The following is a 27,807-nucleotide window of genomic DNA, read 5'->3' on the forward strand; positions in this document are numbered from 1 at the left end:
GTCTCCTAGGTCACAGGATAAAAATTACTGACTCCAGGGGGATTTGCTCCTCGACTCTTCTGGCCATTAAACTAAGATGGAGGAGGCTGCTCCTTCCTCTGGATCGCTGGAGTTAAATCCACAACAACTGGGTCTAGAAAACATGACACCCGGGGGGGCAATAAAGGAAATTATCTGCTTGGCCTCGATCAGAGGAGCAGGAAAGATGAAATACAGCTGCCAAAGAAAAGGAGTAAGTTCAGACAGTACAACAGATCTCCCTAGAAGTAAGATTGCCCAGCCCTACCTCATCTACAGGCTTCACAAGGGGCTTGATAGAGTGCATTATATAGCTGGCGAGCGTGGGTCAGGTATGGATGCACATAAATCTCTGGGGCCCAACGTAGATAGTATCTGCACTACAAGAATAATGGTGGCAAAAACTAGATGACCTCTGAAGATCCTTTTGTTCAGTTTCTGCGACTCTGGTCTTGTGCATAAGTGTTTAAATGTTAAGTATTGTACACCTTAGCATATGCTTGTCAGAATATATTAGTGTAACACAGAAACTTGCTTTTGAGATGCGCTGAACTCAAGGTTAGAGGCAATAGAGTCAAACTTCGTACTTCATAGAAAATCAAGTTGTGGTGGTGGTAGCTCAGCAGATGTGTTGACTTCAAGGCACCATGATGTGGTGTTATGCTATAATATGCTGTGCTAGATTGTAACAATGCCTAATCTGTGCTAGCATGCAAAATCTGAATAAAGGTGTTTTGGTGAGAACTGTAGAAAACCACTGGGTTTGCAAACTCTGTTGGATGAATTCAGTTTTACTTGATCACTGTAAATGTTTAAACAAGAGTACCGCTTGCATGAGCTCTGTGCAACAGAAGAATGTAATGAACTTGGAAGAAAAATTCTTGGTCTCGATGCCTCTGGTATGATTGTCCACACCGCTGCCTCGGAAGACGAGATGTTGGATAAGGGTGCCAAGAGCTCGTGGCTTTGACAGATGCAATGGCCAAACGAATGTCTTACCTGTATGTATCTTTATGTAAGGCAGAACTTAACTTACCATTTGGGGTGATTGTCACTGGTTGAGGTTTCTCTGGCCGCTTGCTGAGCGTACCCCTCCAGGCCTGTGACGCTTCCTGGGACAGCCGGCAGGTTGCAGTGGGTTTGCCTGAGTCTTAGGATGGGAAAAGTCACCAGGGCATGTTGTGCTACCTGTCCTTCTCACTGGGTGACCCTTCACCAGCAAGGTGTGCGGGTCCCGCTCACCCCTACCAGCGCTATCATTCTTTTTCAGTGGTGTCAAAAGCCCTTCTAAAACAGAAGTTGGATGCATAATTTAAAACTTTTTTTTTTCCTTTCTCCTCCTTTCAGGTATAACAAAGGATCCAAGGTGTCTTTTCCCTTCAACATGGCCTGGGAGAAACTACCTTGTACCATGCTACTGCTAAGACTCATTAAACTGGTAACAGTGCCTCGAAGGGGTATAGTTGGAGGTATTCTCATGCACTGAAGATCCGTACTCCTTACGTGGCAGTTCGGAGTTGTTCCATGTGTCCAGGTTTCATAAACTCAGCAGGTAAAGTCCTTTTCTTCACCTGCACCGAGCTCTCATGGATGCGAGCTACTGATGGCCTCAAGCTGTGAGTGAGCAAGTGCTGGTGGATGGCTGTTGGTGAACAGCATGGCTTCCAGGTGCTGGAGGACTCCACACTCACCTGTTTCTGACTCAAGGAATAAATAAATAATTAAAAAAAAAAGGGGTGGGGGGCATTCACCTGTACAGGCCAATGAGTGAGTAACCTGATGAATGATCCTAATACCATAACAACAAATGTGTAGCCCATTTGGAAACTGCTTGTCTTTCTTAACATAAGCTTTATGGACCAGAATGAGGGGGCTGGGCTTGACGGTGTCTTACAGTAGTGCTCTCTATGTTGTGTAAGCATTAACTGTCAAGTGCTGTGGTTGGCACGTGGGTACCTGCCCTTCAAACTTTAACTATTGTAACTGAAATTCATTCTAGATAAGCAAAAGGTAATATTTTCATGAATCTTTCATAATGTGGGTCTCAAACAGGGATGCTGGAGGCAGAAACTGGCTGAGCACAGAGAGAGGGAAGCATCCAGATCTTCTGCTCTTAAACTTGGAGGTCTCCAGTGATGGGAGTCCTTCAGCCCTGACGGGGAGGCAGCTTGTGGGGTGGCTGGCGATGTACGGGGCTTGCTTGCAGAGACAGAGTGGGTCCTGGTCTCCTCCGCCCCAGCATGGTAGCGCTCAGGCCTGCACCCTAATGCAGAACATGCAGCAGCTTGTCGTGCTTAATAGCTTTGGCGTTGGTTGGTTTGTTTAAGTGCAGGCTTCCACCACAGCAATCCAGGTGTCTTACTCCATCCAGGCTCAACAAAACTATGGCGCTTGCTCCAGGCTTGGTTTGTTAACAAACACCACCAGGTGAGGCTAAGCTGTGAGAAAGCTGGGCATACAGAGCACTGGCCTGCTATGCACGCATGTGTCCACAGGGAGCAGGAAGATGCTGTATGAGGAGACTCTGCCTCAAAGCTATGCTTAGCAGCTAGGAGCACTGTCCTGCAGCATTCCTGCTAAGGCACGCTCACAGCTGAAACACTCAGGCTGTGCCATGGGGGAGTGGGGTTACGCAGAGGAGAAAGCTCATGGCTGAGCATCTGCTGTGCCACAGCACAAGTTGCTTGGGGGCTACCTCTGACTTGCTTCTGTGGTGGTAATGTTAGCTGAGGGTGTTGTACTGCACCCCCGGCTCTCCTGAAAGGGGGGAGAGGGTGTGTTGATAACCAGCTTGCTTTGATGAAATGCTTTAATAAAATGAAGCTCTGACAAGGGAGTTGTGACTGAAGTCAGCCAAACTGAAGCCTAAACTGCAGAGAGCTGGTGCGTGATAATGCTAAGGTGTAAAAAGCTTATGGTTTTTTGCTGGTTTTGGTTATTGGTTATTTTTTTTTTTTTCAAACAAGTGAAGCAAAGCAGCTACTTTATGATCACTGAAATTAACTAACTAACTACTGTATTAAATAGTTGGGGGGGAAATGAATGTCAGTCCCTAACTTCTACAGCCTTCTATTGCTGTGCTAGCCAACTGTATTTTTAGCCCTGTGCATGGCTTACATACTGGTCTGCCAGCTACAGCATTGCCTCAAAGGATGCTGGGCAGCAAGCTGCTGTTGCTGAGGGTCACAGGGATAAATGCCTTGGGAAAGGTAAAAGCCTGAGATAGATAGTCAAAGAAAGACAAATGTTTTGGCTGTTAAAGGTGATGGGCAGAGGAAAGGACTACATCTGGATGGATGCTGCTGTCTCAGCTCTACTGCCAGGGTGATATGCTTTGCTTTTGCTGCTTGTCAAGCCCACCAGTGTAAGAAAGCAAGTGGTGAAGTGAAAAAACATCCCCAAAGGTACAGTGGGGTTTGACGGGTAAGAGGAGGGGTGGGCTGCTGCCAGGGGCTGGACTTGAGAGCGTTGTGAAGTATCTGATATGAGTAACGGGTCCAATAATATCATTGTAAAGTAAATGTTTTAAAAAAAAAAAAAAAAACTACGGCAGTTACGGTGCAAGACTTTATTGAGCTTGAGTTATGGAACAGCAACTTCCTTGCACAGTAAGTACCCGTGGAAGGGGACATGGTGGGGGCAGGAAGATGATGACAAGGGGGGGGCCCATGGGTGGCAGAAGACGTGTGTGAGAGTTACGGGGGGGGGTGGGGGGCACAGGAGTGCCATGTGCAGGTGTGCAACGGGCATGTGTTGTGGCCATGTGTTCAGGAGACTGGTATTGAGGGTTGTGTCACAAATATTGTGTGTACATTGGCGCATACAGGGAGGTTCCTGTGTGGAGCATCCTGCACGTGCACTGTCACGTGTAGTATGCAACATGCAGTTGTGGTGTGGCATGTCTGCAAGCAGTTGTGGTGTCACATGTGGCATCACAAGTGTGGTGTGTCATGGGCATGTGGCATGTGTGTGGTATGTAATCTGTGGGGTGTGATGTGTGTGCGGCACATGTGCTGTGTCATGTGTGGTGCATCATAGGTGTGGTGTTTCATGGGTGTGTCATCATGCATGTGGGGGTGTAATATGTGTGGCATGTCACTTGTGGTATGTCACAGGTGTGTGGCAAACATGGTGTTACGCAGGTGCAGCATAGGTGTGGTGTGTCCTGGATGTGCAGCACAGGTGTGGTGTCCCACCTCTGGTGCATCACACATGCAGGAGCTGTTGTGGAGCAAGTGTGCGCTGGAGGTGTTCTGTACTCACAAGTGTGGTGCACACCAGCGTGCTGTGGTGCAAGCACACAGCAGCTGTGAGTGCTAGTGCACTACCCCACTGGTTTGTGACTCACCTGTGCGTTGCATGACTGTGTGTCACTGGTGCGGTTTGTATCTCAAGTGTGCAGCATGCACCTGTTCTGTGTTTCGTGTGCGCAGTGCAAAAGTGCTGTGCATGAGAGGGTTTTGTCTCCAGTGGACGGTGTGTGTCTTAGATGTGTGTGTGTGGGGGGTGCTTTGTGTCTCGAGTGTGGTGTGCACATGGGGCAGGCACATGAGTTGGTGCCTTACCTCTGCAGCGTGAGCGGTTTGTGCAGCATGTGAGGCAGCCCTGCTGTGTGCCACTGAGGGTCTCCCCCACAGCTGCCCTCCAGCCTGCTCTGCCTGATCGCATCCCCCTCCCTCCTGCCCAGCATGGGTGTTGTCATGGCTGGCTGCAGCTGTCTGGGGATGAAGCGCCCTGTTGGGGTGCCAGCCAGTCTGGCTGCTGTGCAACAGGAGCCTGCCTGCAGCCCCACTGGCCTTTTTCAAGGCTGGCAGGGTTTTGTGTGTCCCACTCCCCCTCACTGCGCTGCCCTGCTCTGCTCTGTGTGAGCTGAAGCCCCGTCAAGGGCAGGGGTGGGTAAACGCTCCCTCTGCGTACATCGGCAGGTCTCTGCTGCAGCAGGACCTCCCCATCAGCTACGGTCCCGGTGGTGAAGGCGCAGGCTACTCCCATGCAGTGCCTCCATCGCAGGAGGAGAGGGTGCAGGAACAAAAGCGTCCAAGCATGGTGGGACAGAACTAGAGCTCCTGGGGCCAAACCTTCTGCTCTTCCTCCTCATGGCAGCACATCTGCAAAAACCTAAATCCAAAGCAAGGTTAATGGGTAGAGACATTCCTCACTGCAACACTCTGGCTTTCTAACTGTCACTCTGCTAGCCCCTGGAGAAAGTCTTGAAAGCACCTACACGAGTCAGGAACCAAAAACTCACTGGATGCTCACCAGAGCTGCATGGACACTTTTGACCATTTACCCTCTTCTTGTGTGGTAACAGTCAATCCAACCACAGAGGAGCATTGCTGGGAGGCATTAAGTGCTCCTTTTCAGGCCGCTCACCTTAGCGTCACACCTCTGATTTATACCACTTCATCAACTGGACCACAGCTCTTCTCTGTTTTTGCCATTTTAACTTAGCTGAAAGAAAACCATGTATACATCATATCATGCCGAATGTTAGAAGTATTTATTTTTTGATTTACAAAGCAGCTCTTTCAATTTGTTACTATAATATGTATTTAAAATACACAATAATAATAAATAAATGAAGGGCAGGGACAAGGGGTGCTATTCACACCCCTCTTACTTAAACAGCAAGACAAGCCACATGGTAACAATTTCCTTCCCTCCTTTGCAGTCCTTCAAAGGCCTTCCAGTGTTTTGCCACCCACCTGAAAAGGCTGATTTGGGCTGCTGGGCACAGGCAGAGGGGATTTCTTCAGTGAAACTCCTTGCACAGAGGCTGTGGGCTCAGCTGCTGCCTGAAACAAGAGTCACACATTAGAAAAGCTGCAGAGCTTTCACCCAACAGCCACTGCATCTTCTGCACCCAGTTAAAGCATTGCTGCCCTTTCTCAACTGGGCAAGAAAGTCAGGCATTTAATTTTTTTTTTTGTGCATGTACATTAATGCGCTCTCTTTCCATATAGACACACACAGAGCCACACATAAGTACATATATATTTATTTACATGTATATACATATATGGGTAGGATAGACAAATGACGATAGACATACGCTTGACTAAAAAAGACGCTTGGCGTGGCCAACTAGCAGCCAAGCACTTCATTATCCAGTTCAGCAATGGGCTGCAATCCTGTGCGCCTCACAGACCCAGCTAGTAAGTTAAAATGCAACTTCTTCTGTTTTAACCTGCATGACGCATTTAACCCTGCCAGGGGCCAGCAGCAGGTAAACTGACATTTCAAAACCCCCATGTCACACCTTTTTGTCAGGGAACAAAATGAGGCTGAGGGTGAAAAGACAGCAGGAGTAGGGAAAGCTGTTCCTGGTGAGACATAAGCATTAGGTCAGCTGCTGTGCATTCGTAGTTGAAATGTATTCAGCACCTACTGAAACTGCCACAGCCCTTTATATATATATATACATATTAAAAATATATATTTTTATATATATATAGCAGTATACATTGTTATTTATATATCTATTTATATGTGTGTGTGTATATATATACCAAAAATATAAAAAATCTTGTATATACACACACACGTTTTCCTGACCCATACAAAGAGATCTGGCGTAACCAACTGGCCATCCAATACTGCCCAAACAAACAATCCTGTCACCCACGACGGAGTGCAGCACCATGCCACCACAAGCAAGGCAACTGAAAAACCAGATGCAACGGGTGCGGAGCGTGCTCCCGCACACCCAGCGACTGTGTGCGCACCACAGCTAGGCTTGTTGGCCTGTTTCTTGGAAGTGAAAGCACAGGGTAAGTTACTCTGCAACATGTGTTTTTTCATAAGAGAGGAAAGCATTCAAAATTTACAAGACAATTACAGCTGTAACAGGAGCTTGTACTGTACATGCTTCTTATGGTGCCTTTTTACTAGGCTCATGCTATAGAGACCTCACTGTTATCTGCAAAAGACTTTGTCTCGCTGGGCATTTTCTGCACCAAGCTTTGCATTCCTCCCCTTTTCCCCAACCGCCCTTCCCCAACAAAGGCTCTTTTTTCAGGAGAATTAAGGCACAAATCGTCATATCTGTTCCAAGGGCAGAATGTGTTGGTCTTATTTACTCTGCGAGGAGCACTGGCATTCATGGGACGCCAACAGCTGGATCTGAGCATTTCCTTTAATTGAACAGGTTTACAGTCTTTCTGTGCTGAAGCAATTCTCCACATCACACAAGCCTGCATACCAGAATAAAATGAAAATTTAAGAGCTCTGGCTAACAAGACCGAGAAGCTCATTGTTTAAACAAGAGGCCAATTGTCTGGGTACTCCAGTGCCCCGTTCCTCCAACATTAAACCCACACGAAGGACAGCAGCCTAATCCACAGCTTGCCGCCAGGTGGTACAGAAATTAATCTTCCACTTACCCGGGCTATTAGTTGCGGTATTCATAAAGGTTGCAACCCAATGAGGCTAGCGACTGGAATTTTCTCCTTGTCATGGAGCATCATGGCAGCATGGCGATATGAAATATCAGCCTTCCGGGGTGTCCCCTGTGGCGAGGAAAGTGTGGACGATACGCACCTATGCGCCACAGGGAGACTGGGGGGAACGGACCCCAGGACCTTGTGGTTCAACACACGCAGCCCCAGGCTGTCTAACCGCACAGCAGACATGTTGGAGGAAGGGGATGGACTGGGAAAGCCCAGGCTCATCAAGGACCACCATAAACGTTTCGTCTTTATGAGGAAAGGAACTAATTACTGATTTTTCTCACCTTTTAGCAACACCAAAACTCCCATTTCTCATCTGACAGGACCCCTGGGAGTGCTGGACATGCAACCCAGGGACGCTCACTAGGTGTCCCAAAAGCTCAGGGGCATGCTTCGGATCTGCTTGCCAGGACATTTAACTCATCTTCCTAACAGGGTATTAGCAGAACAGAGGAGGAAAAGAAATCCAGTGCTTTAATGGAGCAGCAGTAGTCTAATAAAGTCCAAGGAGGAAACAGAAAATACTCAGCAGCAAGCCAATGATCAAAACAGGGACAACAAATGTTCCCCGTGAACATTTGGAAGGGTAAAACCTCACAAGTGTTTAGCTCGATTGCTTCCAGTTTTCATCTGCTCCCATTTCACTGCAGACCTAATTCTTCACAAAGCACTGCCAAAGCTTTTCACAACACCAAGATACATACAGTTTGATGCAGATAATATTTACAAATATTACAACTGTTTTCCCCATTCTTCCCTAGTGTTTTCCCAGCAGCTTACAATCCCATCTGGCTACGTTTTTTTCTTACTGCCCTCTCAATGACTTTCCTAGCCCCAGGAGCTCGCTCTCCCACCACAGGAAGATGGCAGCCTCTTAATTTGCCTGCGTGGTCACCGACCTACTTGCTGTGCAAATAGAAAAGCGAACGGTCAGGGCCAAGGGCAAGCCAGTCCCTCGCCACGTGTTTGCGCATGACTCTGACTTGGAGCCCAGGTATGCCGCCAGGGCGTCCCAGGTCACGCCCCATCCCAGAGAAGCGCTCTGCAAAATGCGACAGCTTTTCCCAAACGGTAACGCCACAGTCCCCCTTCGCTCCGTATATTCCTCCTGTCCATGTCCTCACATGGCAGCAATTTAACAATTTATGCACCATCTTCTTCCACACCTGCTATCAAATTTCCAGCTACACCAAATTCTTATTTTTCCAGGATTTAATTAGGCTAAAGGTCCAACTTCTGCAAGATAATAGAAGAACTGAACATACCCGAAAGGCTTTAATGCAGATTTTTATGGATCCCATGAATAGCAGCAGAGCTAACGCAGAGCTTGGGCTTAGAGGAATTTGAATCTGAATTATTTTTGTTCCTCGTTTGGCTTGCTTTATAAAACATACAGCCAATAATTCCACAGCCTCTGTCAAACTCCTTGCTATAAATAACAATTTACCATTGAAAAGAAATGTAAAGGGTCAGAGCTGTGCTTGGAGATTCACGTATCACCCACAAAAGGAGCTTCCGAGCAAGTTGGACACAGGCTGAAAAGTAAATTTCCCAAAATGGGAAACAATGGGAAGAACTGAACAAATAAGGTGTTTAATTGCTTCTGGTCCCCTATCTTTACATAATCCAGTGTTAATCCCACCTGTAAGCACTGCCCCAGGATGAGTCACCAGACAACCACACACCCAGACCCAGCCTCCAGCCTAAAACTGAAAGGCAGGGCGAAGAGCAGAAGCAAGTCTGCAGTCCTACTGCTAACCTCCATCCTTAGCGGTCACTAGATCTAGCCTTTGGTAACTCGTTCTTGAATCAAAACTAGCAAAACAGTTATGGGGACCAGCCAGGGTCCTGGGAGTGGGAGCTGCAAGGCTGGCTCTGTCTAGCCAGATGGTGTATCCCTGACCAACACTGGACCTGATAAAGCGTTCTCCTTTTCCTCGTCCAACTTTGACTAAAGTACAAGGATCCAAGAACTGAACCAACAGCCTTGGCTTTCCTGAGCTGGCATCTCCATCTCAGCACTAACCAGTGCCTTAATACTACAGAACTGTTTTGTTCAGTTTAGGAAAACTAAAACTTAACCCTCCTCCAAAGAGGAGCAGGTTCCTGCAAGTGCCAGCTCTCACCCTACCTATGCAGGACTATGTTCCCGCAGTAAATGTGTGTCTGAATCCCCTGTGTTGACAGCCATAAAGCGAGCTCCAATTCTACTCATAAACAAAGCGCCAATCAGCAGACCTAGTCACAACCATCATGGGTATTTCTGACAAATGCCGAACAGCAACGTGTGTGTCTGCTAAAGCTGGCCTTTATCTTGTAGCTGTAAACATTAAGAGATCCACTAGTTATGTGGGCTCAGCTACCTCTGTTTTTCTGAAACAAGCCTATTTCCCAACTTTGTTACTAATCTTAAAATCAAGGGCAGCCTACTAGACAAGAGGAGCAGCCTGTGCATGGGACAGCTAATGTCTGCCCTTAAACTGCCTGGCCAAAACTAGCATAAGGCAGCAGACTTACAGCCAGCTTTCATCTGAACCAGCCAGAAAAACACACTACCCTAAGCCCTGACCCAGTGAATAGAGACAGCCCATTCTCCATGACCTGCTTTGGAAGACTAAGGCAGCACACAGCAATTCCCACACCAACTCTCGTTTTGGGACGATTAGCTTTATTGTGTCTCTCTGTTATCTAGGTCAAAGAAGTCCTCCAATTCCAAACTTAATTTCATCCCCACACAGCAACCACTGAAGTCATGCTCTTTCAGTTCCTCCTGGCTGAAGATGTGGGAAATGGCACTCGGCTCTGCTGTCCCATATCTCCTTGTGATTAACGTGAACGGTTAATAATGAGGCTTCTCTGTTGCTCAGATCAGACCTAAGCAAAGCTTGAACTCTAGACTTCACCTTAGCAAAAGCAACACCAAACACCAATGATTATTGCTTCATAAGGTGAAAAAGGTATTACATTAAAACAATACCAGTGTTCACTCGAGAAGAATGAATATTACCAAATACACAAGTACATATTTTTTGGCCCAAGAAGAGCTCTTATCCTAAACCCCAATCTAAAGCAAATTCAACACTCACCTTGGAGAAACGTTTCTCACTCTTAGCAGATGACAATGCAAGAAAAAAGCAAACACCACCCACCCACCCATAGCTAGACACCTCAAACTCTTTCTTTAAGACTAATTTGAATTGTTAGTATTCACTTATTTGAATTGTAGTTACAAATATCACAATACGTCCAGACCATTGCTCAAAGTCTTCGTTCACAATAAGACTAGCACAGACTCTCAGCCTGGAACAGCAGTCATCTTAAGCAGGTACCCATTCCCCTAGATGAACCATCTCCTAATCGCAGTCTCTAATTTTTTCCATCGCTATTTTAATAGACACTGACTACCTAAGGTAGGATGACAGCTTCTTTGAAGTGACAGTCCCTAATACTGTTACCATTTGAGAGGGTACCAATATTTCTCTCATATAGTCTACTGAAGGCTGGAGCTGTAACATCACTACAAGCTGTTTCCTCCTGGAAAATTTTGTTACTCAGTATGAGAAAACCATTTAATTTGATACTAAACTTCACTTGAAAGTATCTTTGTGTTTTACAAGCACTGAGAAGTTAAATAAGTTGCCTCTCTATATATCAGAAATATATAATTACTAACTGAAATTTTACAGCTGGGTCCGTTGTCTGGTAAAAGAAAGTCACCTCTGCTACTTTATTTCTCTTGAAACACATACCTGAGTGGCATTTCCCACCAGTGATTTGCTAATCTTTATACATAAAACCTACTTTCTAGGAGCACTTTAAAATAGTTGTACACCTCCATCACAGTCCTAGATTAGCCGTGTGCAGATGGAAATTAGGGTGGAAGCGTGTGCAATGGTTTACAGGAATGACAATCTTTATTAAAAAAATTGGCCAGTCATGGGCTTTGCACAGTCATCGCTATCAAATACAACTAGGCAGGAATACTTCAAGTCAAATTCTGCTCTTTTAGAAATCCTTTTCCACAAGTGTGAAACTTTTGCAGCCACCTGTTCTGCACAAAACCAGCATCATTTGCTGGGTCCACCGCCTCAGCATCCTGGAAGTCCCAGCCTGGCAAGCATCTCCCCCCTTGCACCCCACTATCATCCATTGAGGGCCATTATGGGTTTTTTTTGTTTTTGTTTTTTTTTTTAATCTTACACAGCTCTCACTTTCACACTGGCACTTCTGACCCCATCTTCTAAAACATGGTTCTGGTCTTGCAAATGTGAACTCCTGTCCACACACACGTGGTCCACCCATGATGAGTTCAGCAAGAGCTCTTGACAGAGGAATACCCTGCCGCCACCCCAGCCAGAGCCTCCCCTTCTCTCTAAACCAATTCTGAAAATGCAACAGCATCTCCCGGCGAGCTCTCCTCTAGCGAGGACAAGTCAGAAAAATGATGGGTATTCACATGTTACACTTAGAGGCTGCAAGATGCTCAGCAGCTTTGAGGATCAGAGACATACAATCTAAACATCTGCAGCTCTCCCTTTGCAATCAGGGAAAAGAAGTGGCCAGTTGAGGGCAGGATTCACCCAGCCTACTGGAGATACCTATTTCGGGAAGAGATGCATTGTTATTTCTGCCCACTGACTATCAAAGAGGAGCAGCTCCAATGTGGGTATCTCCCCCCTCCCCAAATGGGAAGCAGTACTTCAGTGGGCCCTTTTAGCGCTATAAGCTAAATATCTATTAACAATTCCCAAAAGCTGACTATCCCCAAGTACTAAGGCATCTGTAGAACTGGACATGTGAAATATTTACCATTGCTCATTCTTTGTGTGAGAAATAGGAGGCTCTTTATGGCCAATATCTAACACTTCATTTCTAGATCTGTCATGCTCAATTGGAATTGCTAGGGTAAAGCAGAAGTAGGAGTCTTGGTTTTCTCCTAACATATATACGTTTGGGTATGCTAGAAAAGAAATCAAATTTGGCAGAGCCTGTTCAGTCCTGTGGGAAGGAGGGGGGCAGGAAGCACATCATAACCGACCCATGGCTGACGTTTTGCCCAACAACATACACAATGCATTTTCATGGGAACGTTACAAAGTCAACTACTAAATGGAAATATTTTGTCTTGAAGTGCAGAAGAGCTACAACAGTCTCTCTGGAGAATCTGTCTGCTCATAGCTGCTTTGGGCTGTTTGAGGTACACTTTTCTAGAAAAGAATAACATTCATTTTCAGGACATTACAAATTATAATGAAAGAAATAAACAAAAATGAAATGCAGGTGGGTTTCTTTTTTTAAAGACTAGGGATTTCTGTCGTTCTCCATTGCAGAATATTCTTTATGTCCTTCATCAGTCTTGTACGTGGTTACAGATGGAAAATATTAGCTCTGGTTTACAAAACATGGCCCCGTTTCCTGTAACACAGCACAGGTTGGACAAATCTGTCATTTGAGTAGTGTGTCTATTCTGTGGCCAATTCTGTAATCTACAAGCAATGTGATCCTAAACAAGGAATCTCATGTTAGCAGCCAAGATTGGAAAATCCCTGTTTAGTGCGATTGCTGCCAAAACCATCTCACTTGCTAAGGACAAACTAATTTTCAATCTGCAGTTTGGGAGCTGTTGCTTTTCCTTTTTAGCTTTTTTTTTAATAAATAAAACATACCCCACTTTCTAAGATGATACAAATACACCCTTGATTTTAAAAAGCGCAAAATGGATTTAGAAAAAGCATAAGGTATATGAAAAACATCATACTGTCTATAAAAAAAGATCATTCTATTTTTGAACAAATGCTATTTTGCAAATTTGAAGAGTTGTATTTCAGAACAAACAGCAAACAAGATTTTTGTGTACAAATAAGAGGAGGGGGAAAAAAAGGGTGTTATACAATACAGAGAGGACATAGAATCATAGAATTGTTAAGGTTGGAAAAGACCCTTAAGATCATCGAGTCCAACCATTAACCTAGCACTGCCACGTCCACCACTAAACCATGTCCCTAAGCACCACGTCTACCCGTCTTTTAAATACCTCCAGGGATGGGGACTCAACCACTTCCCTGGGCAGCCTGGTCCAGTGCCTGACTGCCCTTTCAGTGAAGAAGTTTTTCCTAATATTCAACCTAAACTTCCCCTGGCGCAGACTTGAGGCTGTTTTCTCTCCTCCTATCGCTTGTTACTGGGGAGAAGAGACCGACCCCCACCTCCCTACACCCTCCTTTCAGGTAGTTGTAGAGAGTGATAAGGTCTCCCCTCAGCCTCCTCTTCTCCAGACTAAACAGATCGAGGATGATCGAGATACAGCTTTAAGTGAGAACTTAACCTCAGTTTTCAAGATGGATCAGGGTGATTCAAATAATGGCAATGAGGGTATGAGATGATCACAACTAACATGGAAGCAAAACTCAAGAAATTTAATATATCCATGTTGGCAGACACAGAAGTGAAAGGCAGGCAGAAGCAGCTACATTAAGTATTTATGGTAGGTTTTCCAGGTCATAGATGCCTCCAGCTGACGAAAAAAGAATATAGTGCAAGAATATAGTGCAGATATTTAAAAATAGAGCTCACAAAAATTACTCCAAAGAATTAAAGTATTTAATACTTTTGAAGAAATCTTGAAGGAAAGGAGAGAGAAAGGGATGAGACAAAGGGGAAAGCGAGTGTGTAACGTAGACTGCCTTACCAAGTATTGTGTGTACCCAATTAAAAGACTATTTTCTTCTAGAAAACTTCTATCAAAGAAAGCTGATGTAAGAGATCTCTCATGTTTGGACATTAATAAACCATTTCACATGGTGACACAGGAGAAACATTACTCAAAGGAAGAGTAAAGATCAACAAAGAAACTGTAAATTGCATAAGAAGTTGAGCCAAGCACAAAATGGAAATGAGTATTATTGAGAAGTACGAGGTTGGAGAAAAATTACTGGCAGAAATTGTCAAGAACAGCTACGGGACAGATCTTTAAGTATTTTCCTTCACTATCTTGAGAGAAAAATACAAAATCTTTCAATGAATTAAGTTGAAAAGCATTGCCAGCAGAAAGGAATTTGGGGGCTGCTCTATACAAGGAACTGGCTGAACTTAAGAAAAAAATGGCAAGTGAGAGTGACCTTTCCATAGTGTAAAATGCAATGTTAAATGCACAAGACTAATTGCAAGAGTTTATTTTTACAATCTGATATCTCATTGAAAGCTGCAAATGATTGAGAAGCAGTTGTGTGCCTGAGCTGATCCTGCAATAACTATCCGCATCAATGCGATGCACTTATGAAAACAGTGAATGCTATCTTATGCTGTATCACAAGAGGAGTCCTCGGCAGACGCAGGGAAGTATTCCTGCAGCTACACAAGTGTCAACGGTATCTCCTTCAGTGTATTGGATATGGTTCAACTCTCTCACTATTTAAGAAAGAGGAATTTCATCTGGAATATTTGCAGAAGGGTCACAAAAACCATTGTGAGCCAGACCTGACCTCATTTGGTATCACATGTACCTTTCCCAGGATTTGAATTCTTCTTTCTTTGCCCTTCTAAATGTTCCTTCTGTGGTTTCCTATGTGAAGAGCTTCCTTCTGTTTTAAGAAAGTTAGGAAGGGTGTTGTGGGGTTTTTTGGGTTGTTTGGGTTGGGCTGTTTTTTTGTGTATTTTGTTTGTTTGGTTGTTTGTTTTTTTAAGTTAAATATTACTAATGTTAATTTTTCCTGCCTTTTCACTCCTTGCAGAATTTTGAATTTGTATGCATTACAGCACCTCACATTCTTTGCCAACCTACTAAGCTCAGGGGGCTGAGGGTTCATCTTAGGAAGCAGGTGCTCAAATAGAAGGAGGAAGAGGAAGAGGTTGCGAGCAATCAATGCCTGGAGCAGTTTCTCACCAAGAGATGCATGAGCAAGACTCAAGGCCCTAAGAGCAAGCTCGGTAAGGTTAGGAGACGGACCGCCCCACCTTTACCATGACAGAGGGCTGTACAGGACAGGAAAAGGAATCCCGATTTTCCATGTGTTACTGACATGGCATCCTCCGAGCCTTGCAACCCAGCTACAATCTTCAGTGTCTGTCCAGCAGGTCTGTACTTTGCCACCTGCCTTCAAATGAAGAGTCACCCTGGTCCTGCCTAATTTAATAATGCAACACACAGAAAAAAGTTCAGTTTTAGTTGCCCAAGCTGCCCCAACTCATGACATTTTTATCTCTTATCCAGCACACTTAATCACACTGAAGAAATCCCTTTTAGCAAAAAACACACTGCAAGCACTGGACTCAGCTGTGGGATTGCCCAGCACCTCTCTGCATCTATCACCCTTCATCTCTGCCGTGGCACAGCCTGGTCCAGACTGGGTCCCGCTGGGAAACACCAGTCCTGAAAGCTGGTGTGTGGGAGATCGGTACAGGAGCCTTGGGGAAATTTCCCTGGCCTCCCAGAGAGCTTCTCTCATTCCCTGGATCTTCTCTAGCAGAGCACAGGAGCTAATAATATCCCTCTGCTTCTGTTATATAGCATTTCCTCCCCTTTTTTTTAACTTTTACTGGTCGCATTACCAGCTGCTCCTTTGCCTCTGCCGCATGACTGAGTGTCAAAAGAAGCCATAAATCAGCTTTTGGTATTCACCAAATGATGAAATTGGCACCTTCGACCCTTCTGAAGGACTAGAATTTTAAAATGCAACTTCTAAATATACTTTAAGATTTGATTATTTTAGTTAATATTAAAAAAGATTTTTAAAAGACAACACAAATCCAGCTTTCCTTGGAGAAGGCATGTACTGAGATTTCTTAAGAGAGTCACAGTCACCAATCGGCACGAGAGGGGCAAAGCCACAGCTCCCAGCCAGGGATGTGCTGGGGACCAGAGCCCCAGCCAGGACAGACAAAACCCAGCGCTGTATGAAGACACGCTTGTTGGGGAGCTGGAGCTAAAGAGTAGGATGGGCACAGGTGTATGGGGACCAAAACCCCGAGTCAAATCCTCCATGTATCTCACTCTGACACTCCCCTATATCCCAATCCCTCATCTTTTTTTCTTTTTTGAGACAAAAACAAGCACAGCTCACAGATACGGGAAGCAACCTCCTGCCCAGTGCATCGCAGTCTGACCAGAGAGACCAGAGCCAAGAAGCCTCAATACAAGACAACCATCAGGGAAATGAGGAATTTCCAGACAACTCTTCTGTGATCTGCTGTATGTTTTTCTTTCAATGGCTATTTCTAATAAAATACATGAAGTATCAATATAGGTATTTATTGCTTCTAAAGTGCAGCAATTGCACATTAAAACAGAACAAAGTATATGATTATGAATGTAGATAAGATTTATTCTTATCAAATTGACAAATAGTTGGTCTCTTAAAATTTATATTAAAAGGCTTTGTCTAGATAGTTTCCTGAAATATTTTCTCAGCAACAGTGATTAGATTTCAAACATTAGATATAATGAATGATTGACCCAAGGGAAAAAAAAAAAATAGAGCTAACTTTTTTTTTTTAATTGAGCAACTAATTTTGAACAACTGAAATTTAAGCTGCTTGCGTTCATCTAGGAAATACTAACAGGAGTAAATATTTGCTCTCTACTAGCACTCCGTCTTTAGTTTCTCGTAAATGATAATCCAGGCTGCTTTTGCCTCAGGAGTCAGGGGTTATGTTTCCCACTGACCTTCTACAGAGGCTTCCAAAAATAGAGAACCAGGAGAGTGACCGAACCGAGCGCCCGCAGGGTGCAGGCGGCTCTTCTTGCTGTGCACTGGGGATGCAAAGGACTTCAGCTTTCGTTTTCTTAAATGTTTTTTCACCCTTTCTCTACAAAGATGACCATGAAAATACAAATTAATGAAAGTCAAATGCTTTTTCTTTTTTTTTTTCCCCCTAATTCTGTCATCTCTGTTTCTCTTCTAAAGAAATAATTTTAATATACTTCCACAAACACTCAGGAATGACATTTGGAGCTGTCAACTAAAAGATCCTTCTTTTTACGTATTCACTTTCTCAAGGTACATGGAAAATTTTTTAAATGTAACAACCAAAATCTAATGATATCCATGGAATATGCAAGTGTAAAAATGAAGTGACTGATACACTGCAGTCTTTTTTCCCCGCTTTGGAGAAATAGAGAGTGAACATCTATGCAGCAAGGACAGGACAAAGTAAACTAATATTTAACATAAAAACTTGTGTGGTATCCCCTCTTCTACAGTTCTTTTCAGCTAGAACATAAGTAGGAGTACAGACAAGTTGTTCATTTTTAAGATGACTTTTAACCCCATACTACTTGTTTTCGGTTCTCAACCAAAAGACCGAATGGCACTGTACCTTTTTTTCCCCCCCTTAAAAAAAAAAAAAAAAAAAAAAAAGCAAAACCACACAACTCCCTGTTACCATTCTTGAAAAGCAAAAGCCTTTCATAAGGAATACTACAGTAAATTCAGCCTTCCCAGTGACACTTGTTCACAAAGTTACTCTGTTTTTAATTTCAGGAATGAAAAGATGTGTCAGAAAGTCTTTGACAGTGCATTTCCCATTTATCACACATTCTGCTTTAACACATTTGTTTTCACTCCTGCAACATGCTTTTTGCTAAGGCACAATAGACTTCTTTTCAGGAAGAAATATTGTTTTAATTGTTTGGAATTTCATACCCCGTGCAGGTGTGAAAGGCTCCAGTGACTACTCCTCTAAGTGGTATACATTTCAGTGGTAAAACACTACTAATTATCTAGGCATAAATTACACTTTTCCATTCTTCTTTAAAAAAAAAAAAACAAAACACACACAAAAAACCCCCCAAAACCCAAACCAAAACCCAAACAGCCCTGCAGGAGTTTTATGTAGCACTGCCATTTCTGACATGTTATATAGCAAGTTTTGTATTTTTATTTCCACAAAGAAAACTTCAGAAGCTATTTTATTCAGATACCCGCTTCCCTAAGACATTCAGATTATAGACCCACTCCACTCAACAAATAACGGAGTTAAATAACATAACCGTTAAGAGCATGAAAATAAGATTTGAGGCACTAAGAACTACTTAGAAGTCATGGTTCAGCTACAGCACAGTGGTCTGTGGAAAACTCAGAGAATGCGTCAGTCACTCAAAACTCTTTCTTAGAGCCTCATTGAACTGCGCGTATGTCTTACCCTACAGACTTGAGTAATAAAGCTATAAACAATGCTGAAATCTCCATTGCAGGTTGGCTTACCACAACAGACGAGCTACCTAAAAGAAACCTTGTCTGGAGATAGGGAGGCACATTCCCATCCCAAACGGGGGGACATTTTTGCCCTGCTGCCCATCACAAAACTCCTAGGGTTGAATTTACTTTTACGTTGTTGGATTTACCTGCAAAGGCTCACACCAATCTACAGCTGATGAACTAATCATTTATTCCTCTGGGTAAGGAAAAACAATGTCCTGAATACTGAAGGTCTAAATGCCACCCAAGGATACAGGATTTTAGACAGTAACATGTGGGAGCTTTACCAAGAGCCCCACAGGAGCTGCAAAACCAAGAACAGAAGATTTCTTTGCGCTGACAAGCCACGAAGAGAAAAGCTGACAAAAAAGTCCTCTCTGGGGCTCAGCTGAGCAGTGCCTCAGTTACCCCTTTGCAAATGCAGATAACAGCGTTTCTTTTGCTAATACCATGATGGTACTAGAGGGCATCAGATATTTACTTTACTATTGCTATGCCAATCTCTTAGGTGCTCATAAGCATAAAAGGAGAATCAGATGAGCCCGATCTATAATATTTTTAATTTCCCCCCCAAATTGTGAACACAGGATATTGGAAAGATCTATGAGATCAAGCTGATTTTATATACAATATAACATAGCCAGTCTCCATCCTTCTCACCTACTCCAAAAAATGTTGGAACCTCTTAATTTTATAGAAGAATTAAAATAAAACAATTCTCAATTTTCCTCCTCAAATATCCAAACATTTTGGGTAACTAAAGTTACATTACTGATAAGTTTTATACCATTTTCCCTCAAAATTGCTCTAAAACCATTGCTACTTTTGAGTGTACAGGGATTAAAAGTTTTCCTATCATTTATGGAAATTATTTCTCAGCTACCTCTAGCAAACTTGTGTGTGCTACCAATGTACAAGTTTTCCCAATAAAAATGTATATGCTAACTATCAGCTGCCTCTGAAGTGCACCATGAGATGTTGATTAGACACAAGGCAAACTGTACCAGCCTGGGTGTGCAATAGCAGCTGCCACTAGGAAAAAATGACAGCGTTGCAAAGATGACAAGAAAGGCCTGACTCTTTGCTAATCATTTACAAGCACATGCATAGATTCACATTATAGATATATGTGCATTTAAATAGCTACATCCATTTCAAGATAATGTGAATATGCTTTCTTACCTAGTGTTTATCACAATTTTATAGAAAACTTTGTTGTTCTTGTGAGGAAAAACACCCAAAGATTATTTTGGTTCAAATTATTGTCAAAATATTTTGGCAAAGCAATTTTCTGCATTTGCGAGACTTGTTGGACACTGGGGTTATACCAATTCCAATCTGTCATCCAGATGTGGAAAGTATTGGTACCAAGAAGTTGCATATAAACAGCAGTATGTGCAAAGGTATTTTAAGGAGATGAAAAAAGCATCACTTCAAAATTAAAACTAACAGCAAATTTAATTAAATTAATTTTCTGCCTAAAATAAATCCGAACATCCAATATCATGACACGCAAGAACGCAGCTTCGGAAGAACATTAATGCAAACAGAGGATGAGACTCCCAGGGGATTTCTACATGAAAGGCTACTGACAGCATGCAAGGGATAACTTTACGTGTGTGTTATCTCCACAAGTCAGTGAAGTACTTGGCCTTGATATCATGAAGACAACAGAGCTTGATTCAAAAATACGCTAACTGGCAGCGTCTCACAAAGAATGTAGTCTATGTGTGTAGAAAATGTCAAGAAATTAATAATTCCATCATGTTTTTATATAAGCAATCACCTGTAACTTTCTAAAAACAAAGCAACATGAATGTGAGCTGACAGAAGTTTTAAAAATATTTTCTTTCAAAAAAAAACCCAACCACCAATACCTGAAATCCTAAATGACAAGGTGATAAAGTGGCTGATGAAATTAGAATTAAATAATATATATTTACATATGTAAGAAAAAAAGTGATACAGATGAGAAGTCCTAACTTCACATATGAAATTACAGACTCTGAAGTGACTGTTATTATTCAGGACTGGGATTTTAGAGTTTTAGTACCCCTTCTGTCAATATACCAAAATTTCAGAAACAGGCTGAGTGGTAGGAAAAGGAAGTGAGGATGAATGAGAAGAAATCATTATGACTTTGAATAAAAACTCTCTTTGCATCCAGACTGCCCCGTTTCCTAACAGGCTGCAGGGGGACCTCCTGTCACACTCCGCACAGCTCCTGTGACAGAGTTTGATGAGAGGATGCTCTTAAACTTAAAAAAGGCAAACGGCAAGTTGCTGTCAATTTGTTAGTGTTACTGGTACTACCTAACAGGACTCAATGAAGGTCTTGCATAGTTTTAATTATATATATATATATATATATAGTTAACAAAAGCGCAGCTTCTATCTACCCACTAGGAATTATTCCACCAACATAAATCACCTTTTCAGTCCCCCAAGATCAGTGCAATAGGCTGAGTTTCCACCACCATCTTATGCTTTCACAGAATTTCACCAGCTTATATGTCTTCCCACTACAGTGTTATAAAAACAGTTGCCAGTAGTGACATTATTTTCTAAAAAAAGTCACTCCTTTTGCATAAATAAGTGCAGCACATAAGAAAACCCTGCAATGACAGCCTGGGTCCGGACCAGGTCTAAAGCTCTCATCAGTTTTTCTTCCAGGTCTCCTCAAACCCTTCACCAAACAACCACGCTGGGCTGAACCCTGCCCCGCACCACCAGCCACGTATCCAGTGCATTGGTCCTGGGGAAGGAGGACCTCGCAAGCTGCAAACCATCACAAGCTGTCAACAGCCTCAGCAAATCTCACAGACATCTGTGGCTTATCAAGCCAGCAGCATTTTTCCTACATTAATCTCCACTAGGCCTGCCCCAGCTTTCATTTCAAAAGGCTTGGCATGGTATCTTCAAAAAAAAAAAAAAAAAATTTAAAAAATTGCTCGATTTCTTCAGATGCAGCTGGTTGGGAGGACTGCCTTTGAAATACGAGCACGTCGCAGAGATGTCGACATGCTCGTTGCAGGCAGCTTGCAGCACGGGGGGGACAGCACTAATGACTGCAAAAGGGTTTTCAGCACTGCCAGGGGTGAGCCCTCCCCTTCCTTTGGGGGAGTTTGGGGAGTGCTTTAAGTAGCTGTTGGGTTGGGGGGCTCATCTGGATACAGTGCACTCATGTTGAACACCCTCCTCCAGCCATCTGTTCTCCCAGCAGCTCTCAAAAACCAGCCAGGAGGGTTGCAGCATCCTTCTGCTGGTCACCAGCGATGTCGGTGCACATGTTCTCCAACGCTGCCATCAGGGATGGTGCCCAAAGTAAGGCAAAAGCCTTCACTACTGATGTCATGTGATGAAAGCCCAGGAAACTGCTCCACCACACTGCATGTGTCCACCTTGGACCCCCCACCCCACCGGTCATCCCCCTTCCCACGGCCCTGCCCACGTTGTGGTCCCCATCGCCCTGGCTGTGCCCTGGTGCTTGGGAACATCCCAGCCTCTGCAAACAGGCTCCTGAGGGCACATCTCCTTGCTGCCCTGGAGATGTTCCTGTTGCCATTACATGTAGGCTTATGTTAAACCAAAGTTTAAAAGGCAGAAAAACTCCACCGCGCCACTCTTACTAGCTACTGAAATTCATCTTCAGTCAACAGAGATTAATTAATAGATGTTCAACTCCTGTTAGGACCAGACAGCACCAACCTGACCACCTGCCTAGTAAAGCCCACAGACTTTTCTCAGAGCTTCATGAAACAATTAGTGTGAGATCCAAAGCATCTCTTTATGGACAGGAACTACATCTTTCTTACTTTTTTCTTGCCTTTTTTTAAAATAATAACCCAAAGGATCTCTTATGACCTTTTCATAAAAAACTTACGGTATAAGCAGTAATTAACATTTTCAGTTAATATTTGCACAACCAAAAAATATTAACACACCCTTACACACACAAAAGTCTAGCTGCCAGTGTCTCAGTTTACCTGGCACCTTTCAACACCCCTATGGTGTGCAGGTGGGGCAGGTAGACTGCCGTCCTGATGCGTCTAAAAGCACAGGAGGAGGGATGGCTGTGCTCCACGCAGACGGGGGAAAAAAAGGACTAATGGTGTTTATAGTTACAACCCATCTTCAGCTCCAGCTGTCTCAAAGCAGAGTGACATAAAACACGTAAGTTCGTTGTATTTCACAAGAGGATATCCATATGCTTTCATATCACATTAAAAATGTCAAAATATCTTTCTGCCCAGAGTGCGCGTGCCAGAAAAGGGTCGGAGCGGCATTTTCAACGTTGAGCGTGTGGTGCCCATTACCAGGCCAGCTCCCCTCTGCCATGAGAATCTCAAACTGAGTTATCAATAGCCTTCCTCCTTACCTCTACAGCAAAGTGATGAATTTAAAAGCAGAAAGCTTAACATATATATACATACAAACAGACGCAAACACAAGAGAGTACCATTTCATCCGAATCAAAATACATTTAAAAACGTAACCCAAACTTTAGATCAATCTTAACACACATCATCTTCTCTGGTCAAGAGAATGTTAAAAATTTAACTTCTAATTGCTCCAGAAATTCAACTAAGCAAGTACATTGTTAGTGTGCCTGAGAAAAGAACTGGTAGCTCACTTATCTCTTTATAGTGGTCTACATGCAATCAAGGAAAGATTTATTGCATTGTGGGCTTAAAGTTACTCACACTGAAGCAGCTTGAAAACAGCTTTCAGTATCACTGATGTCCAATGGCTCCATTAAATGAATGGGACACCAACATGCTCAGGTCTTCACACAGGCAGGCAGGAAGAATTGTGACTAAAAATGGACTAACTTAAGATGTCTTTTTATATGAAACTTTTAATCTGATTCATCCTAGTCCTGAAGTAGCAGAACATTTATAGCTCTCTTACTGCCTTGAGGCAAGGTTATAGTGAGGAGAGGTTGGAGTCCCATCAACTTTGACACAGGAATTTGTTACATTCAAAGACCAAGAATTTAATTAAACCAAGGTTTTATTAAGAGGACTGCCAGAAACAACAGACTGATATCTCATGGGAACTCTGGTCTAAGCTCAACTCGGCAGCAGTCAGAAAAATATAATCTGCAACAATTGTCTCACGATTAATCAGAAAACAAAACAGGTCTGCCTGATGGTCACATTTCTTTAAAAATTAGATTTCTATGTAACTGATGTGATGAGGACTCAAAAAGGCAAGGAACTTCAGCCCTCTACACCGAGTTTACAGGGTGTTCTGTCTCCTCTGGAGAACATTTCCAAAGCAGAAGAAAGCTTTGGGACACTGGGATGAGTGCCCCAGGGATCACACACTCTTCTCCAAATTCCATAATGGAAAACCAAGTGTTCAAATTTGATGATAACTCTTACGGTTCATTTTCAGTCGGGGGGGCGGGGGGGGGAGGAGTATTTCTAAATTCTAATTTCTAAAAGACTTCTTTCCCTCAGCTAAATAGGTAGTTCCCCACTGATAAACCCCAACAGAGTGTCCATTCTCACGAGAAAAATTTGAAAGAATGACACCAAAATCAGTACAGTTACATTAATGGGGGGACCCATATCATTATGGGGGACCTATATCATTGTCCAGACTACCAACTGGTGTAAATTGACATAACACCACTGAGGTCACCTTTACAATTCCAGGATCAAAATCATGAACCATCAATTGTTTCTTGCTGGCTTGATCTTTAAGGGAAGTTGTGAACATCAAAGAACGTATAGTTTCACATTTAATGTGAAGTGAAATGCAACTGCATAAGACACTCGACTGCTCTTAACGGGCAGATTTTTTTTTTCTTTTATACATTTCACTCATGCTACTTCATCTTGACCCATTTCTTTACCTCAAGCACTGTTATTCCCAGTCTTTTGGTCTATTAGAGACCAGACTGCCATTCTTTCTGATGTCCATACATGTCCAACCACAGTGATCCATCAGCTGTTTGCCATGAACTGGAGCCATTTCTATTTCTTATTTGAAATAGTCTTACCCATGCAAAAAGTGTATGTTGCTTGGCTTGCTCTTGTTACAATAAGATTTTGTGTATATATATTATCTTTTATATATATAAAGTACATATTTGGATGACATGTTATTTAGATTTTATTTCATCAAGTCTTCATGTAACTTGAAGATTTCAAACTGAAGCGGTACTGACTGTTCAAGGTCTAAAAGCCTTCCCACTTACTAGCAGCTTCTGCCTCTCGATGCTCACACTACTGAGGACTAGCACAGCCATGACCTTGGCAGCTTTCCTTGGCCCTAGGTTTGCCTGCCACCAACTAAAGCATAGAAAAAATAAACACGTGCCATTTATATCTCATCTGTTCTCAAACTTGATTTTAGGACACGTTTCAGTAGCTCTGCTTCTCATTTATAATAGCTTTTCCATATAAATCAGTCAGGTTGTTAAGCTGTTAGGCTCATGCTTCCTCCAGGCTTCGAGTTGACCAATAAACAGCTTCAGGCTTAATGCAAGTGTTTGCTTTTGTAGCAGTAACTTCCAGCACTCCTCACTAAATCCAACACTCTTCAACCCTACTGCACTCACAGTACTGAGAGTGCTTTATTGACATCATTGCTGTAAGCCTGATGTCACCAAACCACAGCTCCCATACAAAACCAATAGTTTCACATTTTCTTTAATTGTCCCAGGCCTCTTAAAGCCCCTTTGCTATCAGTCTCAAGTCTATAATTCTTCTATCTGCTTTTATTTTTTGTGTCTCCTATGTGTCCCATCTACTTTTACGAAAGCTTTTAATTAATTAAAAAGAGTAAAGAGGAGCAGTTTTATTGTTGGTTGTTTCCCCCCAAAAAAAGTTCTCTTTCCCCACGTTATACAGCAAGAAACTGGGTATACCCAACACCACCAAGAACAGTATGGGTCAACTTCAAAGCAGGCTCCTATTGACATACTAATTCCCTGTCACCTCAGAGATTTCACGTGCCAATTTCTTCAATAATTAGGCTCTGCTAGCAAAGAAGTGAAATTATTATTTTAATATTAGCCTTCCTTTTATCTTTGAAAAAGAGCATTTGTTTTGGCACTATCAAGACAAACCTTAATAAACTAACTGGCAAACAGTATGTTTAGCAATGAAAATGATACCCAGGCAGGGATTATAATGTAAGCAATAAGAGGGAATAGAGAGATTTAGGAAAGGATGTGATTTATAATGACTTTAAGGAGGATAAGCTTCTACATCTGTGATTGCTTGATTCTATAATATTTTAATTGATTATCAGAGCTAACAGGTTTATTTTTTCATGTGAATAAAAGCTGTTTTGCTTTAGCTTTAGTTTGCGTTTATTTTACAGCCTATATTAGCATGGATTTTTTTTCATAAATTTTGGCTCCATCTTGTTGTACTCATTCCACAGGCTTAGAAACCTAAATTAGCTTGGGCTAGGGGAGGGAGCAGGGAAAGCCTGTGGTTACACCTGTTACTCTGCACAGTAGTGGAGGGTTTTTTTGGGATTTTAGACCAAAAACAGTATCACTCTGCACTGACTCACCCTCCTTTTCTTTACTCTCTGCTGACAGGTCCCCCCGCAATTACCACTCTCCCTTTCAGGCCAGTTGTCAGCTGCATTGACAAATTCACTGAAAACAACACAAAACCAAACCAAAAAATGCATTCTCCCTCCAGTCCAGGGAGGCACCTGAAACCATCCCAATGCACATTTTTTGCATCCTGCTGAAGGCAATATATCCTAAGCTGGTAACTCAGCCTCCACGCCTTTTGCTGAAACAAGGTAGGGTTGGTTGTTATTTATTTCTCTATATACTAATCCTTCATGGTACATCAGCAACATGAATATTAGGCACCTGTTTCTGAGGCTTACAAGAAAATTTTTAGCTTTTGTACACTCCCCCCAACCTTGTTCAGCATTTGGGGACAGAGGTGATACAGTGGAACAGTTTTGGGGTTCCTGAAGGTACTGGTCAGGATGTGACAAAACAAGTCCTTGGGGCAGCCCCTGGGATACAGGCAGAAGCAAGCAAAAGCTCAATGGCTTAAGTAAAAATGCTAGAAGAACCCATTTACACATTTTCTGCCACCCAGCTAAATATCTCTGTCAGCAATGGCTTTTAAATCTAAACAGTGATGAGATTTTGAAGACCTGACATTTAAGAGCTCTTATCTCCCTTTTCAAAAATGCAGTTATTCATAGCACTGCATTTTCATGAAAATATTCATGAAATATTCATCAATATCAGGCCATATTAAGTTATTCCTATGCATTTCCTAGTTGGCTTTTCCAACCAAGATTTTTAGATTTTTTTCTCTTTTAAGAGTTTTCAGGAACTTTTCCGCATAGTTTCTCAACAGAAAGCCCTAGAAGCAAAGAACTTTGGGAAAAATCCACTTCAGTTGATTCAAGTATCTATGCGAGAGTGGACTCATTTTGGGGAAAAAAAAAAAAAAAAATCAAGGTCTACATGTAGATGCTAAACTTTCTCTAAGCAGTGAGCAACACAGATTTCCTAAATGAATAAGTAAAATATAGGTTCAGGTCAGGAGGGTTCTGATTTCCATGGTGGAAGGAAACAAGAAAGCCTGCCGTATCTCAGCCTACAAGTTATTTCAGTGACATCTGTACATGTAGACCAGCCTTTATATCTGTCAACATTTAACAGAATAATTAAATACACTCTTAAAAATTCAAGATTAAATGAATATTTACTTTTCTCTCCCTACAAATCTTGCAACTCTTATTCTGAAATTTCAAAGGAAAGCAAGTAAATATTTACTTTTAAAGTATGCAGTTGAATGCGATTTTATTAGAATTATTTTATCAGACCTGTTCAGAAGCAAAATGATCAGCCTTTAACTGGCCACTGTGTTAGATTTTTAAGGGAGTAAACATCAAACTAAAATGAAGGTCATCCCTTAAAATGTTATACAGCTCAGAGCTGTTTCTGTCCCTATGAAGACTAGTAGGGATTTTTGCATGTTTCATTTGTATGAGACACCTGTAGAGTGCCTTGCTTCTGGCGCAAGGAAGACCTGTATTTTTAGCGTACTGCAGTGCTAGTTTTACCTTTCAACACTTGATGGAGCAGTTTCCCTGGATTTCCGTTTTGCCTGGCTCCCACTCCAGTCTACCTTCATGCTACCTCA

Source organism: Platalea leucorodia (assembly GCF_965183815.1).
Source record: "Platalea leucorodia genome assembly, chromosome: 7".
In the NCBI taxonomy this organism is placed as follows: Eukaryota; Metazoa; Chordata; class Aves; order Pelecaniformes; family Threskiornithidae; genus Platalea; species Platalea leucorodia.